Raw genomic sequence first — 16808 nt, forward strand, 5'->3', positions numbered from 1 at the left:
CAAGCCAGACAAGTCCCATGGGGCAATCCCTGAAAAGCCCCGCTGTACTGCTAAGTACTGCTGCAGGTATGTTCACTCCACTTTCAAACTTCAAACTTTAAAGCTCTCATAGCCCTTGCAAGGTGGCTTGTGCCACTGCCGGGAGCTGCTGCATCCCCCAGGTCCTCAACGGCACCTTGTGATGCCTGACATCTACAGCAGGCTGGGATCTGCACAAAGCCTGATGCTCACCACTACTTCTTTTGTAACCTCGATCAAGGGGACTTGTTAGCCCCCCAGTAAGAGCAGCTGGAATAAATAACTTGAATTTCCATGTCTCTTTTTTCAGCCTCTTTATTTCTTTCTGCTCCGCTTTTTCTCTTAACAGTTTATATGTTCTTTGATTGAAATCCAGTAAAAGTATTCAACCCCAAAATTCTAGTTCTATTCAGGCTTTAAGTGAACGTTGAGCTAGACCAATCAGAGCCACTGGCAATAAATACTTACCCACTTTATTTTCTATCAATAGATCATAAACCAGCTAAATTTTATATAAACATGGATACACGTACACCTCTAATGTATGTAGATACACGAATATAGATAAACCTGTCAGATACCACCTCTAAAATTCTTCCTGTTTTTGAAAAAAAGTTTTCAGAAAACACGATGACTAGGTTTCATTTTACTTTTAGGTGTTTTTATTCTGTTGGAGCTTTTTTCTGCAATGTAGTCATATTATTTTTTTCAGATAACAGCATAGGTAGCATTTATCTTCCCCACCCCTACTGAAATACAGGCTACAGAAAACCATCTATCTGCTTAGTGAAAGCAACAGCGTTGCTGGTTTGTTTTTTTTTTTTTTCTTTTTAAATTCATTCCATCTCTCAATTTTAGTTTGTCTATGAAAGAAAGCTACCAAGGAAAAATACTGTATTCAGACAGATGAGGACAATTTTACACTGCACATTTACACAGATGTCATTTTTCATCAGTTAATTGGAGACAGTTATGTCTCAGTGTTAAGATGGGTTCATACTGATGGTAAAAATAATGACAGCATAACAAAAATGTATGACAAACTGCATCATGTACCAATTAGCAAGTCTTACTCTGCTACTATTATGAGGGAAATGCAAGACAGATCCAGATAGAAATGATCCACTTTGTTTTGGGGAAGCTGTTGTAAAGATGCCTTTTCCACCCACTGAAGCAGTAACACAGCTCTAGAAATGCCTGTAATGAGGCCTCGCAGGGAACACTTTCTTCATAAGTCTTATTATCATGCTTCAGTAGGCTCCGGACATCCTATGCTCTTCTTACCATTGGAGACCTAGTTAGGCTGTACAGGAGATGGAGAGCAGAGCACCTACTGCAGGGACTTATTGCCAGCCACTTCATCACTGATGAAATCAGGATTTATAAGAGTGGCAGCCTCTGTCCATCTTAAATTTTGGGCTAAACAAATTGGGAAGGCAAAGCATAGCTACTGATGGGTTGAGAAAGTGCTGGTGAGAAGGAGAGTGACAAACAGTCTGGTTCAGTGTGGGCAGTAATTTATAAAATCAACTGAGGAGAAAGTAAGATGTTTCTGTACAGAGAGCCATCGGTCTCTTCCTCCAAAAATACCTACTTTGTGCGTGGGATTTTTTTGTTTCAGCTTAAAGAGCCGATAAACATAGAATTGGAGGCAACAGAACAAATCTCAGCAAGGCAGCTGAGTGGGTGTTCAGGGTTATAAATGAAACTGAAAAGCTCATATACGGTATTTATATCACGTCACTGAAGTGAATCACAAAATCACTGTCTGGACTTGATTGCTTTAGTAATCAACAATGTACTTCTCAAAATACCCAGACACATACACAAATCTGTTCTGAAAAATAACCATGATCAGAATTGCATAGACTGATTTCAGCTCAAGGAGACCTAATCCATGAATTCCTTGATGATGCTCTATGTCTTTTGGGAGAAAGCAATTTCAAGCAGCATTGAAAATAGAACTAAATGGGTACAAGCAATACAGCAAACAGACTTTTCCTCAAATAATTTACAGTAAGCAACAGGAAGGTACTGAACCAAATTCTCATCCCTGCTCCCAATTAAATCAATAATTTCTATTCTTTTATCAAGGATGAAGGATCGTAACCACTCTGGTTGCCGAACGATAAATAGAATATTGACTGAGGGACACTGAACAATGAATCTAACTGAGGCTGTAAGTATAACTGGAAACAGGCTGTTTAAAGTAAGCAGAGAAGCATTTTATCATTTGGCTTCACAGCTCATTTCTATTTCCTTTGCTTGCTTGGGCTGGTGCTAGATATCGACAGGGCAAACTCCTGTATTCATGCTCAGTGACTGCTTCCACTTCAGTCATCTGATCCCTCCTTCATCCTACAGGTAAAGGTCCCCTCTATTTTCTTTACAGCTTTGTGATCTGGATGATCAAAAATTGTGCAATTACTTAGAGATGCACTGGGACATCATGATATAACACAGATGAAAAAACATTTTCCAAGAAAAATTTTTGGGGAAAAAAGTCAACAACATTTATGTAACTATGCAGGGATTATCCAGTTTTGCACTGCAAAGTGGAAATGGCTTAAAATTTGGGGAAGTAAAACAGGGAAAAGAGGGGAATTAAATGTACTCTGAGTAAGTGAATGAGAAAGGCCATTTTCCTCCACTGAAATAATTTTAAACAAGAAGTTTTCCCATATTCTGATGTAATGCCTGATTTTAAACATCATTTTTCTTGTGAACTGCAAAGATTGGGCTAATTTGTAGATTTATTCAGATTATTCATGTGCCTCATGGCTGCAGAATATACAGAAAAGTCCAGTATAAACTTGCTAATATTTTCTGCATGAGAAAAACACAAACCTTAGTCTTCCTTTTTTCTTGCTACTTCTGTCCTTTGCTTCCTACTTTCCTAGCTGATGCATATATATGTTAAAGGACACTTAACAGCTTAGCTTAAAAGAACCCTGATCACCAAACTGGAAAAACATTTGGTTTCTTTTCGTTTCTGTAATGAAGGTAACCCCAGTGAGCCAGAACACAGCACCTGAATGCTTTTAAGGTCATACTAAAAAAAAAAAAAAAAAAAAAAAAAAAAAGATACTTGCTATTAAATTCCTGTCTTAGAATATCACGATAAGAAAAATTATTGCACTATTCTTCCTTTTTATTGTGTGCTGTCACTGTAAATGTGGTTGAGATGGCTCATGTGTTTATGTAGCCATCTGGCTTCTGTTCTTTTCTGTTAACTTAGATTTTACCTGTATTGCCCTTTTGATTCCTACCCTGATGTCATCCTCAGCCACACTGTTCTGGACAGGGAGAGAAAAAGAGAGAAAATGAAAGTCTTTTAGAGGACTAACAGAGTCCCAGCTTCTCCACTCTTGCTCCTGCAAATGGCTGTCACTTGCTGTGACTGCAGACTCGTTTGCTGTGGGACACTGAAGCATGTTGTAAGGGGCAGCTCTATATCTGCACATTGTTCCCCACTTGCATGTATCAGAAATAGAGAAATTTGTACTGAGTAGCCTGAGCTAGTCGCTGAGGGGTGGAAAAGGCAGTACCTTGCTCACCTGGTAGTGAAGAGGGGGAAAAGCAGTAGGCTGCCCCCATTTCAAGCATCCCTTTGGGAAACTCACCCTTGTGCTTCCACTTGCCAGAAGAATAATCTAACCCTCAGCAATTTATTTTCCAAACTACTTGCTGGAGTATTGCAGCTGAGCAGCTCAGGCAGCACATCGGCAGGAGCACTCTCTGGAGTCTTTTGTCTCTCCCCAAATGGCTGAAATTCATTACGGGGAGGCCATAAATTAGTAGAAATCCTCACGCTGCAATGCCTTAGAAACATCCCAGGCCATTCAGAGTCTCGACTACAACTCTCTGCACTGAAAAGCTTTTGCAGCACTGGTGGCACTGATGGACGGTTAGTGTGTGAGGGCTGAGCAGCTGCAAACAGGCACCTTTTAATGGAAACTGGATTAATAGACTCTGTGGGTTACCTGCGAGGCCTGGATTAACTGGCTAATTACCAACCTGACAGTGAACTGTCTCTGCTGGGACTGCCAGGGGAATGGGAGACAGCTTTCACCTGATGGGATAATACCGTGTTCAGGTCCAGGGGGAAAATGGAGGTGGGGGAGAAGCAGCCACCTCTGTGCCCCTTGTGCTGCTCCTCTGCCCCTGCCCATCAGAACCAGGCTCTCCGCTGCTCTCGTCCCTGCCTGCTTTATCAGAATACCACTTGTTACTGCTTCTATTAAATAAAGCTTAATATGTGAGGCTTTATATAAGATCTCCAGACTAGATTTAATGAGAATTGGTTTGCAGTGAGGGATAGCAAACTTTTTTGTGCAGTCACCTGGAGATGCCCAGGATGTGCCTGTCCCCAGAGGGCTGGGGCAGTGACTCAGCTCCAGCAGCAGGAGGAGGCCCTGAGGACAAGCTTCCCCACAGAGCTTAAGGTGGGATGGGCACTCAACCCTGTCCTGAGTATTTGATTCCATTAAAATAAATAATAATAAAAAAATAAAAATAAACCAACCGTGTAGCTTCATTTCAGTCTGCTGCTCTCACTGCCATAAAATGATGCATGCACCTTTCTTTCTGCACCAGGTTCAGCTAAACCTTCCAAACTGGGCTCATTTCCACCTTCCAAACAGCAGAATAGCAGACAATCTATTTTTGCTAATTCTGTCCTCTCTTTTTATAAACATTAATTAACTACATTAGAGATTCTTCTTGCCTGGATTTGGGTTTGATCCCACAGTACTTTCTGAAAAAAGTGCCAGTACTTCTATCACTATCTACATGCACATCCTGTTTAGGTGCCCATTATTACTGGGCAAACAAACAGTACCCTAAAAGGATGGCTCTCTTCTCGTACAAAGCTACATCCCTTTTCTATTCCTGTGTGCAGAGCTGTACATCAGTTTATAGTCTGGAAGTTGTGTAAGTTAATTTATCTTAACTTTGTATTTTTTGCCATTTTCTTTCTTGCTGTCCAGAAAAAAAAATAATAATTTAGTTTCCTACCAAAATGCTTTTCCTATCTAAAATTGATTTTAGTGAAACGGGGTCTTTGTGTGAGTTCTGTGCTTGTGTAATCCTTGCTAAATGTCTTTACAGGTTGGTGAACTAAATCTCATGACCCAGATCCTGAGCCTCTTAATTATGTCTTCATTCAAGCAAACACCATTGGTATCAAAGAGAGTTTGTCTGAGTAAAGGACTTTGGGGTTTATCCCAGGAGAATAAATAGTACTTAAGCTTCAGAGTAAGTGCTGAACTCTTTAACATTTTGTTTGCTGATAGTGATTTCTTTATACTCAAAGAAATTTTTCTGCTCTGCATTAGAGAGTGAAGCATTGCTTAAATAATGTTCTAGTGGAATTACACAATCAGACTTTCTACCAAGTGTACAGATATCCTTGCGACGGTGATAAAAAAGTTCTGGATACTCCTCTGTGCTGTACCCTAGTAGCAATACAATACTGAGTTGGAGGATTAGGCCTACAACATATTGCATTCCATCTGCTGTATACTTGTGAGTAAATGCAGTCATCTTTCATTAATTTTGTTTCTTTCCTCAAGGTACATTCAAACTTAATCTGCAAAACTCGATCTTTCTATTAGTAAATAAATTTATGGAAACTCCCATCTCCTCTTTAACATGCCACTTTCATATTGATTTTAATTGAATTACTGAATTTGCAGCAATGGAAGAAGAAAAGGCAGATTTGCAGAAGCCAGACACTTTATGAACAGTATATATAACAAAAATAATATGGAATAGTCCAATCATCCCATCTCAAAACATTTTCACTTCAGGAAAAAAAAATATTAAAAAAGCAGTTGAATATTTTTTCATAATATAATGGTTGTACTCTGCATACATCTCTAAATTCTATCTCTCTCCCTAGAGCTGTTTCATGGATATAAAGATACTTTTTCTGCCTGGCTTTGATCATTTTTAAACCAGAATTTGTTCTGTCACTTGAAATAGGCTATTTCTCTACCTGTCGGAAGCAGCAGACTTTCACACAACCAATTTGTTGCCCTTGTTGCTAACAGAAGGGACCACAGCCTAGATTACCAAATTAAACACAGCCTTGCAGATGTTGAAGCATCTGAAGTGTTGGGCAGCAATTCATTCCCACTGTCTCCTCCTCTTCCCCTCTGTTGTCAATGAGGACCTCCAATTCTCCACCCTTCAAAATTAGAGACAAATACAAATAACAGCTGCTGCTTCTGGTGCTCTGAATAATTCATGGAAGCTCAGTTTCAGTTTTGCAAAGTTATTTACATCCTGCAAGACATAAAGAAGGACAGTTCCACTGAAGGATTCTTTGATTTTTGAGATATGGAATAGAAAGACATTTTTGTAACTGTCCTTATTTTTTTATTTTTTTAGTTATGGGCACCCTCTGAACTCATGCTAAGTAGTAAGGAAACATTCCCTGAAAAGAGTTCAGCTAACTGAGGGTTTGTAATGCATATTTTAAAACATTAAAAAACCCCAGCAAACTGATTTACTGCTTATTTGAAAGTTCCTAGATTGAAAGCCTGGAGATGGTAACCTTGCACTTCACCGAGGGCTGGGACAGCCTGTCTGGGCTGTGATTTCTCTATCCAATTTTGGAGCTGATGAAAAAAGCATCAAAATTACAGACAGCTGAAAATTTTTCAATTAACTATTTTTAGCGAACATGATAGTGTATGAAAATTGTAACTGTTCATAAAACTATGACAGTTTTGACAAATCCTCCATGTTTCAATATTGTCAGACTGAAACTAATGTGATTCTAGTCAAAAGAACTTTCCATATTTTTTAAAACTAGGTTTAAAAAAGGGGAAAAACTAAAATAAAATATACTGAAATTTTTCTTAACTTCTTAAAGATATTGCATCGTGAATTTTCACATCCATCCTGATGATGTTTCTTTTTTTCCTCTGAAAGCTCAAAAAATTCTCATGTAATGGCAAACAATTCTCTACAGTGATATAAATGCTGAAAATACTAATACAACGAGACACTTCCAGAAATATATGGGAGGTGATAAAATTGGAATAAGTAACAATAGTGACATGGAAACTGCTTGTTCTCGCAAACTGTCGTCCCTAGGGAAGCCCTACAGAAAAGGAAGGGCGTGGTTACTTCAATAAATTAATTGAATGAGAGTTGAAAGGAGACAATTTTTTATAGATGGAAATTATTTCAATTCTAAATACCATGCGCAGGGAAAAAAATCTAACCAACTTTAAGCCACTCTTAATTTTCCTATAATCCCCCATGTTCCAATTGTGAAATATTTTAGAGTAAATGCTAGTCCTTCACAGGCACATGTTACAGAGATGGAAGTCATTCACAGGATGGATTTGGAGGTCTTTTACTTAAGGCAACCCTTCCGTAAGCCACAGAAATAAATTCACAGAAATGAAAACAAGAAGTGATTAGCTCATCATAGTCTTACTGATTGTCAGTGGGATGTTTCACCCAGTCTGACCCTTTCCAAAGATGCTTGCAGATGCCAGCCCTCAGCTGCCCTGCTCCCACCTCCCCATCCCACCACACAGCTCCTGCTGGTGGAAATCATGGGATGAACCAAGCCAAGGTCCTCACCCTCTGCCATTTTCCCTGACTGCCCGCTCTAGTTCCCTCAGCTGTTTTCTCTGAAACTACCAGAAATGATCCTCCAGTTGCATTCCCAAATAATTTTTGAGGAAAACCTAGACTCTACCAATTAATTAATGAATGAATAAGACCACACCAGCGGCCATGGGCATCACCGAGACATTTGGTTCTTGCCTGCTAACGGGGACGCCTCCTGCAAGTTCCCCTGCACAATGTTTCTTGTGTCAAGAGTACACAACTGCTCAAGAAAAGGTGGTAGGAAGAATTCTGATCAAGCTATTATCTATTTGCTTTCCACTGATATTTGCTGTGTCCCACCGGCTGTGTGCTCATGCTTTGCTGTATGTACAACCTTGGGCGCAGGCTGCTGAGAGGCTAGTTTCTAAGGCAAGCAGATCTAGCTCTTCTACCAAGTAATAAAACACTATTTTCATATTCTCTGCTTTTCAGGGTAGAATGGTCCTTACATTCAATGTCTTCCTAAATACAGGGAGCATCTAACTAGGTAAATGCCCTAACAGGTTTGCACCCTCCGAGTTCAGTTCTGTGGGTCCCGGTGTGGCATGGCACAAGAGGTACAAGGTGTAGCAGAGAGCCTTGAGGGCTGGGGCTGCACCACCCCATGGGGACATTTTGGGCCAAGCCTGGCACTGGACATTCATTCTTGCTGGCAGCCCACAGCCTTGGCAGAGAGAGAACATTCAGATGTGGGAAACTTCATGGATCATTGCAGAAGGTGGTCTAGATTGTTTCTTCAGGCTGATAGCAGTTGGCAGCTATGGGGAGCCAAGCTGGGGCAGTGGCCACACTCAGCAGTTCTCTCCAGGAGTACGAACAGGGACATGCCAGATGTGGACACACGAGTCCCACCTGCCAGCAAGCACTGTCACCTGGTCTGCCCTGAACCAGGGCTCTGGTAGCAAAGCTTAGACTTGGCAAACCAGAAGTATCTTGATGGTTTTCATGCCCGAGTGAGAGATGACTACAGAGAGTTTCCAGCCAGAAGTACTCTTGGATATGGAGGAGCAATCAGAACAGATGATCACGAAATGAGAGGAGATGGGGAAGATAAAGTGATTTTATGACATGCACCAAAAACATCACATGTTGGCTTGCAACCACATGCTTCTGCATTCATCAAGAGACACTAGGGACAAATCACTTAAGGAAACATGGCATTTCTCATCTTTGATGTTAGTATCAAAACATACTTGTTCCAGTACTGCTTTTCTGCAGAACACTACCCCGACTTCAGAGCCAATATTTTATTCCTTCTATTTTTTTTTTTACCTGGCATCTGGTGTATCAGATAGCAACTGACTCCAGCATAAATAAAATTTCAAATTAAAAATAATGAGCTGCATGTGTGTAACTCATTTTGTTTTTTAGTTAATTGTCCCTAATTTATGCAGCTGAAGTGCCTTGCAGTTTCCTATGATTAAAGGCTACCATGTTTAACTTGTCAGGGAATTCATTTGATATCAGTATAAAAGAGCTATAAAGCATGCCTATGATTGCTTGCTGAATGATATTAATGCATTTCTCCTTAAATTGTTCAATAAAGAATGAAATACTTCTGATCTGTACATTCTGTGGTGACAGTTTTAGAGCTTTAACATGAATAAAAATTAATCATATTAGAATGTATTTTTCCTAAAATATATATATATACACATATAAAACCATTGCGCTAATGGAGTTTATTCAGAGATCTACTGCTTTATTTAAAATGGAAGTCTGGGTCTTCAAAATTAGCTGAAAATCAAATAAATAAATCACAATCAAATAAAAGTTAGAGTACAACTTGGTAGAAAGAAATCCAAAAGAGTAACATGCATAATTTTTCAGTGATTCCTCATTCATCAACATAAATCCTTGATTCAGAAAATCACTTTAAGCCGACACTTAACTTTAAGCATGTGCTTAGGCTCCTTTCTCGCCTTATTTTTTTTTTTTTGCTGAATCCATATAGTTAACGAAGCCCACACTGCGGTGTGCCAAGCTAACATCATCAGGGGAAGATTCAAATCGATATGTTGTATTTTTAGTTCAGGTCCCTAAACACAACTAGTAAGTACCAATTACATGCCTCTGTCTTCTTTCTATCCCCTTCCCTGTATGAACTCTTGGCTAACCACAACCACATTTGACCACATTATTTTGTTCAATTAATTAATTACAGCCAAATATCTCTGAACATCCTCAAAGGTATCACGGTCACACTAGTTCCAATGGGCAGGTTGGTAAATGCGAGGTTCCCCTCTCAGTGCTGCCACAGTAAGAAGGTTTCCATCAGAGCTCAACTCTTATCACACCCCAGAGAGTTGAATTGTGAAGAACAAATGCTCAGAAAATCAAACTCCCTTAACTCCAAGCACTCAGAACTACGGCTTTCCTTTGGAGCTTGGGGTGGATCAGGGAGAGGTAATACCTCTTTTTCTGCTCCGTTGGTAAAAGGCAAGCACTTCCTAATTACAGCATGAAACAAAGCGTATGTGTACGGCTGCCAGGGAAAGCTGCCTTGGTATAATCAATGCACTGTTAAAACCCTAAGGGCAAAATGTTCTTAAAACTACACAGATGATCTTCACACACAGAGTCAGCTTTCCTGGTATGTGCAGGAGGCTATTGAGATCGTTGAGAAGTGCAGGGAAGAATTCTGATAAAGAGTATATGGAGGATAATAAAATTACAACCAGTAAAATAACAATGAACCACCTCATGTAATAGTTTTGTTTGTTTGTTCAAAATAAATATATAATTATGCACTAGTGTTAGGATAAAATACCCACAGATATCTCTCACCTAAGTCTATCTTCTGTTCGCTCTCTCTGTTTCCAGGTTGGGTTGATTCCAGATTCTATATTCCAAAAAATGAAAATATCAGAATCATGGAATCATTTAGGTTGGAAAAGACCTCTGAGATTATCAAGTTCAACTGTTAACCCAGCACTGCCAGGCCCACCACTAAACCATGTCCCTAAGCTCCACATCTATGTGTTTTTTAAATATCTCCAGGAATGGTGACTCCACCACCTCCCTGGGCAGCCTGTTCCAGCGCTTGACAGCCCTTTCAGTGAAGACATTTTTCCCAATATCCAACCTAAACCTCCCTGGTGCAACTTGAGGCTGATTCTTCTTGTTATCTGGGAGCAGAGACCGACCCCCACCTGCCTACAGCCCCCGCCGGGCAGCTGTAGGGAGCGATCAGGTCCCCCCGAGCCCCCTCCTCTCCAGGCTGAGCCCCCCAGCCCCTTCCCCAGCCCCGTTCCCGGCCCTGGACACGCTCCAGCCCCTCCGTGTCCCTCTGGCAGTGAGGGGCCCGGCACTGAACACAGGATTCATGGTGCGGCCGCACCAGTGCCAAGTGCTGGGGGACAGTCCCTGCCCTGGCCCTGCTGGCCACACCGTCTGGGACACGAGCCGGGCTGCTGCTGGCCGCCTTGGCCACCTGGGCACACTGGGGGCTCCTGCCCAGCCGGCCGGCGACCAGCCCCCCCCGGCCCTGTCCCGCCGGGCAGTTCCCCCCGCTGTGCCCCCGGCCTGGGCGCTGCGGGGCTGCGGTGCCCACGGGCAGGGCCCGGCACGCGGCCCTGCTGGCCCCCGTACAGTTGGCCTTGGCCCATGGGCCCGGCCTGCCCAGACCCCCGCGGAGCCTCCTGCCCTTAACCAGAAGGTTTATCCAAAACAAACCTCATTAAAATGAAATTAAATTAATTGATTCTTCCATTTAATATCTACCAGTTCACAATCTCTCTCTCTCTTTTTTTTTTTTTCCCCCTTCCTTCTTTTTAGCAGATTTTCTACCCCAGGAGCTTTACTTTTCTGCAAACCCAGGAAACTTCAGGTTCCCACATTTCAAAGCAGTTCCTTCATCACTATGGTTCTATTTTCAATTAAAAAGTAAAGATCACAACCTGAACTCAAACTAAGTTGAACATGTGTTCATAAAGAAGAAAAATAATTGTAGGGAAATTAATTTAAATCAACCTTCCAAGAGGAAGATGAGTGCTAGATATTGTATTAGCATGACTTTATATATTTAAGAGACATATCCAACGCGATGCATTAAGATGTGTTACAGTGGCAAATTCTGCTCTAGTTTTGATTATTGCTTTTGTTCTTCTATTATTTGTTAAAAAGGAATAAAACAAAAGCATAAAATTTTATGTTTAATTATTATAGAACAAACTATAGATATAATTAGTCCAGCTTGAATAAGAAGGACAGCATTAGTGTAAGTGTCCCATTACTCTAGCCTTAAGCCCATCATATAAGCTTAAAGTTTTATTACACATTCTTCTGTTGTTTGTGCTGTTAAATGATGTTTTCTATTAGTCAATTTGGGCATACATTCTGCCAGAGTAGGGCAAGCTGAACTACTCCCCTTGCACTCCCTATTTGCATAATAACCCTTCTGGCTAACATTAATGCAACAAAAAACTCATCTTAAGGCAGATGAGGACTAGTGATTTGCAATTATTTCCAGCTTTTAACAAGAGCCACCAATAAAGTTTTTACACCTTGAAATATGTTTATTTGAAAGAGGAACATAAAATACACATGATGTCATATTTCTGATTCACCACTAAAAAAACCCAACCCAACTAATTTTCTCCCTTTCTCTCCCCCCACAAAATCATCTTGTTGCATAGTTTAATGGAGAAACAGTATATAAAAGAGTAAAAGCGTTTGGTAGCTAAATATGCAAGACACTCGTACTTGTGCATGTTATGAAGCATATGGCGTGACACACATTTGCTATTCATGCACTGCAGGGCAAAACTGCACAGTGTTGCTGTGTGGGAAAATATTTGGTAAAAAAAAATGGTCCTGAAAATGTAGTCAGAATACATAAAACAACTTGGTAAGTTTCATGGATATTCTACATTCCTTTTGCTCAGAGACAGCCGTTTTCTAAACTAATTGGAATAAGGCTCTTAATTTCATGGTTTGGGGAGTGGAAAAAAACCCCACAACCTGACCCTTACACTGTTCTTCTGTTTCACTGTTTAAAATTCATGGTTAGGTAATCTGCTTTTAACTGACACTCTACTTACGAAAGGGCCTCACTAAAATATTTTCAGAAAACGAAATATGATGTGATTAACCTCTTGCTATACATACCCCCTCAAAGAATGCAGACAGTATATTATAGGCTGGCAACATTCGCTGATTTGGTGAAATAGAAGTATTATTAAAGCTTGCGTGAATTATTCATTGCAGGGTCAAGGAGGCTGATTTGGGGAGATGCTGAATTCTGCATCTTCTGTTCATCTGCATGGGAATGGATGGTGTTCAGTGCCTGAAGACCATGGCTGCAATTAATAAACAGTCATGTCATAGTTTCCTGGGTCTGGTCAAGCAGTAATGTGTTTTGGGATGATGCATGTCACTAAAAGGGACAATTTGCATAAAAAGTATGAGTGTGAGATAATTCCCATGAGAAGGCTCAAATATACATATGATTGATATATGTACATATACTATGGATCTACTGCATAATTTTCTTTACACTAGTGTTGTCTTTGTATCAAATGTCACTACCAACGGAAGGGGAGCAGCAAGTAATCAGCTCAGCTAAAGCAGCAGCAGCTCCCTGGATTCAGAACCAAGGAACTGGCCCTGAGATCTATCTTGTCTTTCTAGTTTCAAGAAACAGAAATGACATCATGGCTGGAGGGACGTCAGTCACATCAGTCCAAGGTGAGACCCCCCCAGGAGAGGTGGGGCCTTGGCTGGTCATGGGGAAGCAGAGGGAGCAGGAGCTTTAGAGCAGTCCCCTGGTCAGCAGCGACCTGGATGTTCCTGATTCTCAACAGTTTTGCACCCAACATTTAGCCTGTCTGTTATTTAGCCTGTTTGTTCCTCCTTTCTTTTACCTTCAAGCTAAGTTACCTCTGCCTAAAACGGAACAATCCAGTGTGCTTCACGGGACTAGGTGCAGGGTCACGCTTTTACAGGCAATAGCCCCTGGCTGAGCTGGGAGAAATGCTGAAGAGAAATACAAGGCGTCTGTGGTTACACAACCCTTTCCCAAGGAAAATCGCACTGACAGCCACAGTGAGTGTTGATTAGACACGTTTTTAAGTGGCCCCACAGTGAAAAGCTCATTGCCATTTGCTTCATACGTCAGTACGGAGGAGCATGATTCCATCTTGTCTCTGAGCAGATAAAATGACCCAAACTCCCTTCAAGTGCAGAAGTCAGATGAACTCCTGAAATTGTTATGTCGTATGAACAATCTGAACATGACATTTTGTTCTGTGCTTGTGAGTCACCAATTAGCCATCAGAGAGAGGAAGATGAACATTATTTCCCTTATTTGACAGACTGCATGCCTCACATCAGTGAGGGCTTGCATTTTCTGTGGGGTTTCTGGAATTCATACATTAACTTCCATCCCCAGTTTCCCCTCATCCCAAACTACTCTCGCCAGCTATAAATAAGCTCTCAGATTTCAATGTATAAAACCTCATTTTAAAATGTTATTCTTCCTGCTGAAATATCTCCTTTCTTTTTTTGCTTATTTTGTCTGTATAATACACCGATTCAAAGACATATGAATAAAATAATTGGCATTTAGCTTCCACCAAAAATAGTGTGCTGGGAGAGGAAAGAGGACAACTGAATGTATTTCCTTTTCTTGATTTTAAATAAGGGAAGCATTTGCTATGCATAAGTTTGAAATGTATAGCCTTATACAATTAGAAAAATAAAGTCAAGTCATCTGCAGAACTGTTTTAACTCTGATAGGTAACCGCATCAGTGAGAAAACTACTGTGTAAGTAATTCTCTTTCCTCATAAGAGAATGAATGAACAAGCTCAAGTTTATTTAATGCAGAAAACAAGTTATTTTATGAATCCTTTTGAAAATCCTGGTTGCTTTCATGCATGATCACAGCAAATATAAATGTCCTCATTTACTAGTTAACCTGTTTCTTAGGAACACTTATTTATAATTGAAAAAAATGGAATAAAATCTAATTTAATAATGCCACCTATTAAGGAAACAGAATCAGCTATAAAGAGAGAAACCCCACTGGTTATAATTAAAGACTTATTGAGGGAGGTTCAGCCGTATCTATTCACTGTTAAGCCACATGCAAGACAACAACTGGAAAAATTCAGAACAAGGTAGGTGGGTGACCGGTGCAATACGTTAAGATATAACAAGCTTGAAAGGTGAAGTTCATGAAACTGAACAGAGAATTCAGGGAAGAGACTTTAAAATGCCTACTCTTCTTTAGAAATATGTTATTCCATGCATAGACCCATGAAAACCCAAAGGGGAACTTTTGCCTTGTACTCATCAATATGAAAAAGCCTATCAGAATATTGCCTGCAGCTATTCATTTCTTGTGGTGCCGGTCTGGGACTGCCTAATTCTTACTTTTTCTTTTGGGTGGTGATGGTGGGGAGTGGGTGGGGAAGCTGCTTTGTGCCCGCGGGGCAGATCCACCCCTGGCAGCACCAGGGCTCACAACCTGAGACTCTCCCCAGCTCTTCCCTTCCCTTCCCACAGCAGTGGAGCTTGTGGGGAACCCTGCACCCTGCTTTGGCTCGTGCTTCACCCCTGTGAAGAGGCAAAGCACCTGGAGCTCACTGGTTTCACCCCATCCCAGCCTGGTATCACTATCAAACACACTGCAGTACATCAGAGAAGTCTTTTAAGATTAGGTGTTTAGGCACAACATTAGAAATAAGAGGCTACAAGTACACACAATATAAAATCTTAATTCCAAGTAGTGCTAAAGTAAAAAAAAAAAAAAAAAAAAAAAAAAAAAGCCTTTCTAGATGTTTTGTCTCATTAATCAGATTCCTTAATACATGCATCAAATTATCAGAGCAACGGATTCAGGCTTCCCAACAAAACAGTTCCAGCCATCTCTGAACTACAGCCACCCCTGGGCCCTGGCTACTCGCCCATGGAGAGCCGGCTCTGCGCATGCCACAGGTTCAGGCACTGCGTGCTGCTGAGATTGAACCTCACAGCTCTCACTTCTCAAAGCCAGCCCCACTGCAAGACTCCTGTGGGATGAAATCCTGCCCCAGAAGTTCTACTTTGATGTCTGTACAAACAAAGGAGAAGGAAGGGACTACCACCCCCACCCCCCGCCCCTTCTGGGAAATGTTGGATTATAAAAGCGTACTTCAGCTCACTCAGAGCTTTATACAAGCAGGCTTAATTACTGCAGAAGTTTGACAGAGACCCCCAGGAATATATCATGTGGCTTTACCAAATAAGTTCTTGACAGGAGACCCAGTTTAAACATTCTATCACCTTCGCTCAGAATAGAGGAGCTCAAACATGCGAGTACTCTGGAGAAAGTCTTGTTGGCGTAAACAAGATCAAAAGCAAGATCGGGATGCTGCATTCCACTTGGGGTCAAAGGGCTTTCTGTTCCTGATGCCTACAGGTCTGATAAATAACTGAAGTGCATGGGTGTTACATTTTGCATTCAGTTGACTTTTCTTTACTTTTGGTACATTTCTAAACCATTCTCTCTAGAAGAAAAATCAGACTATTTTTTCAGCAGCTGTCCATTAGCAGCAGAGCACCTAGTCCCCCTTAAACAGAAGAACCATAACCCCAGTGATGAAATGCCGTGATAGATCAGAAGAACTCTAGGGGAATCGACACTGCCTGTTCTGTCAGTAAATCCATTCATTAATCCCGCTCACAGGTAGGGTTTGTCATGTTAGATTGTAACAGCAGCAAAAACACCTTCATGGTTTATCAAACCAAAGATCTGTTCTCCTACTAATGTCAGATCAACTAAAAAACCAACAAAACCTTTCAAAAAATCACTGCTATACAATCTGGCAAGAAGTTGCTTTCTTCTTTCTTTTGCATTTTGGTATTTTGGTTCTGGAGGGGGTTTTGTTTGGTATTTTTTCTTTTTTAATTAAAAATGTCTTTCATGGCTGTCCTGGTTTCAGCTGGGATAGAATTAATTTTCCTCTTAGTAGCTGTGCAGTGCATGTTTTGGATTTGGTGTGAGAATATATAATAACATTTACAATAAAATAGTCTCCATAGTACTAAGAATTATGTGCCAACATTTAGAAAGTGGACTACATAATTTCAGCATCAAGAACTATAGTTGCATCCTGCCCCTTCCTGTTTGCAATCTACAGAAATCTCAGAATCACATATTGGGATCACAAAGCG

This window comes from Falco rusticolus, chromosome 10, assembly GCF_015220075.1.
Source record: "Falco rusticolus isolate bFalRus1 chromosome 10, bFalRus1.pri, whole genome shotgun sequence".
Taxonomy (NCBI): Eukaryota; Metazoa; Chordata; class Aves; order Falconiformes; family Falconidae; genus Falco; species Falco rusticolus.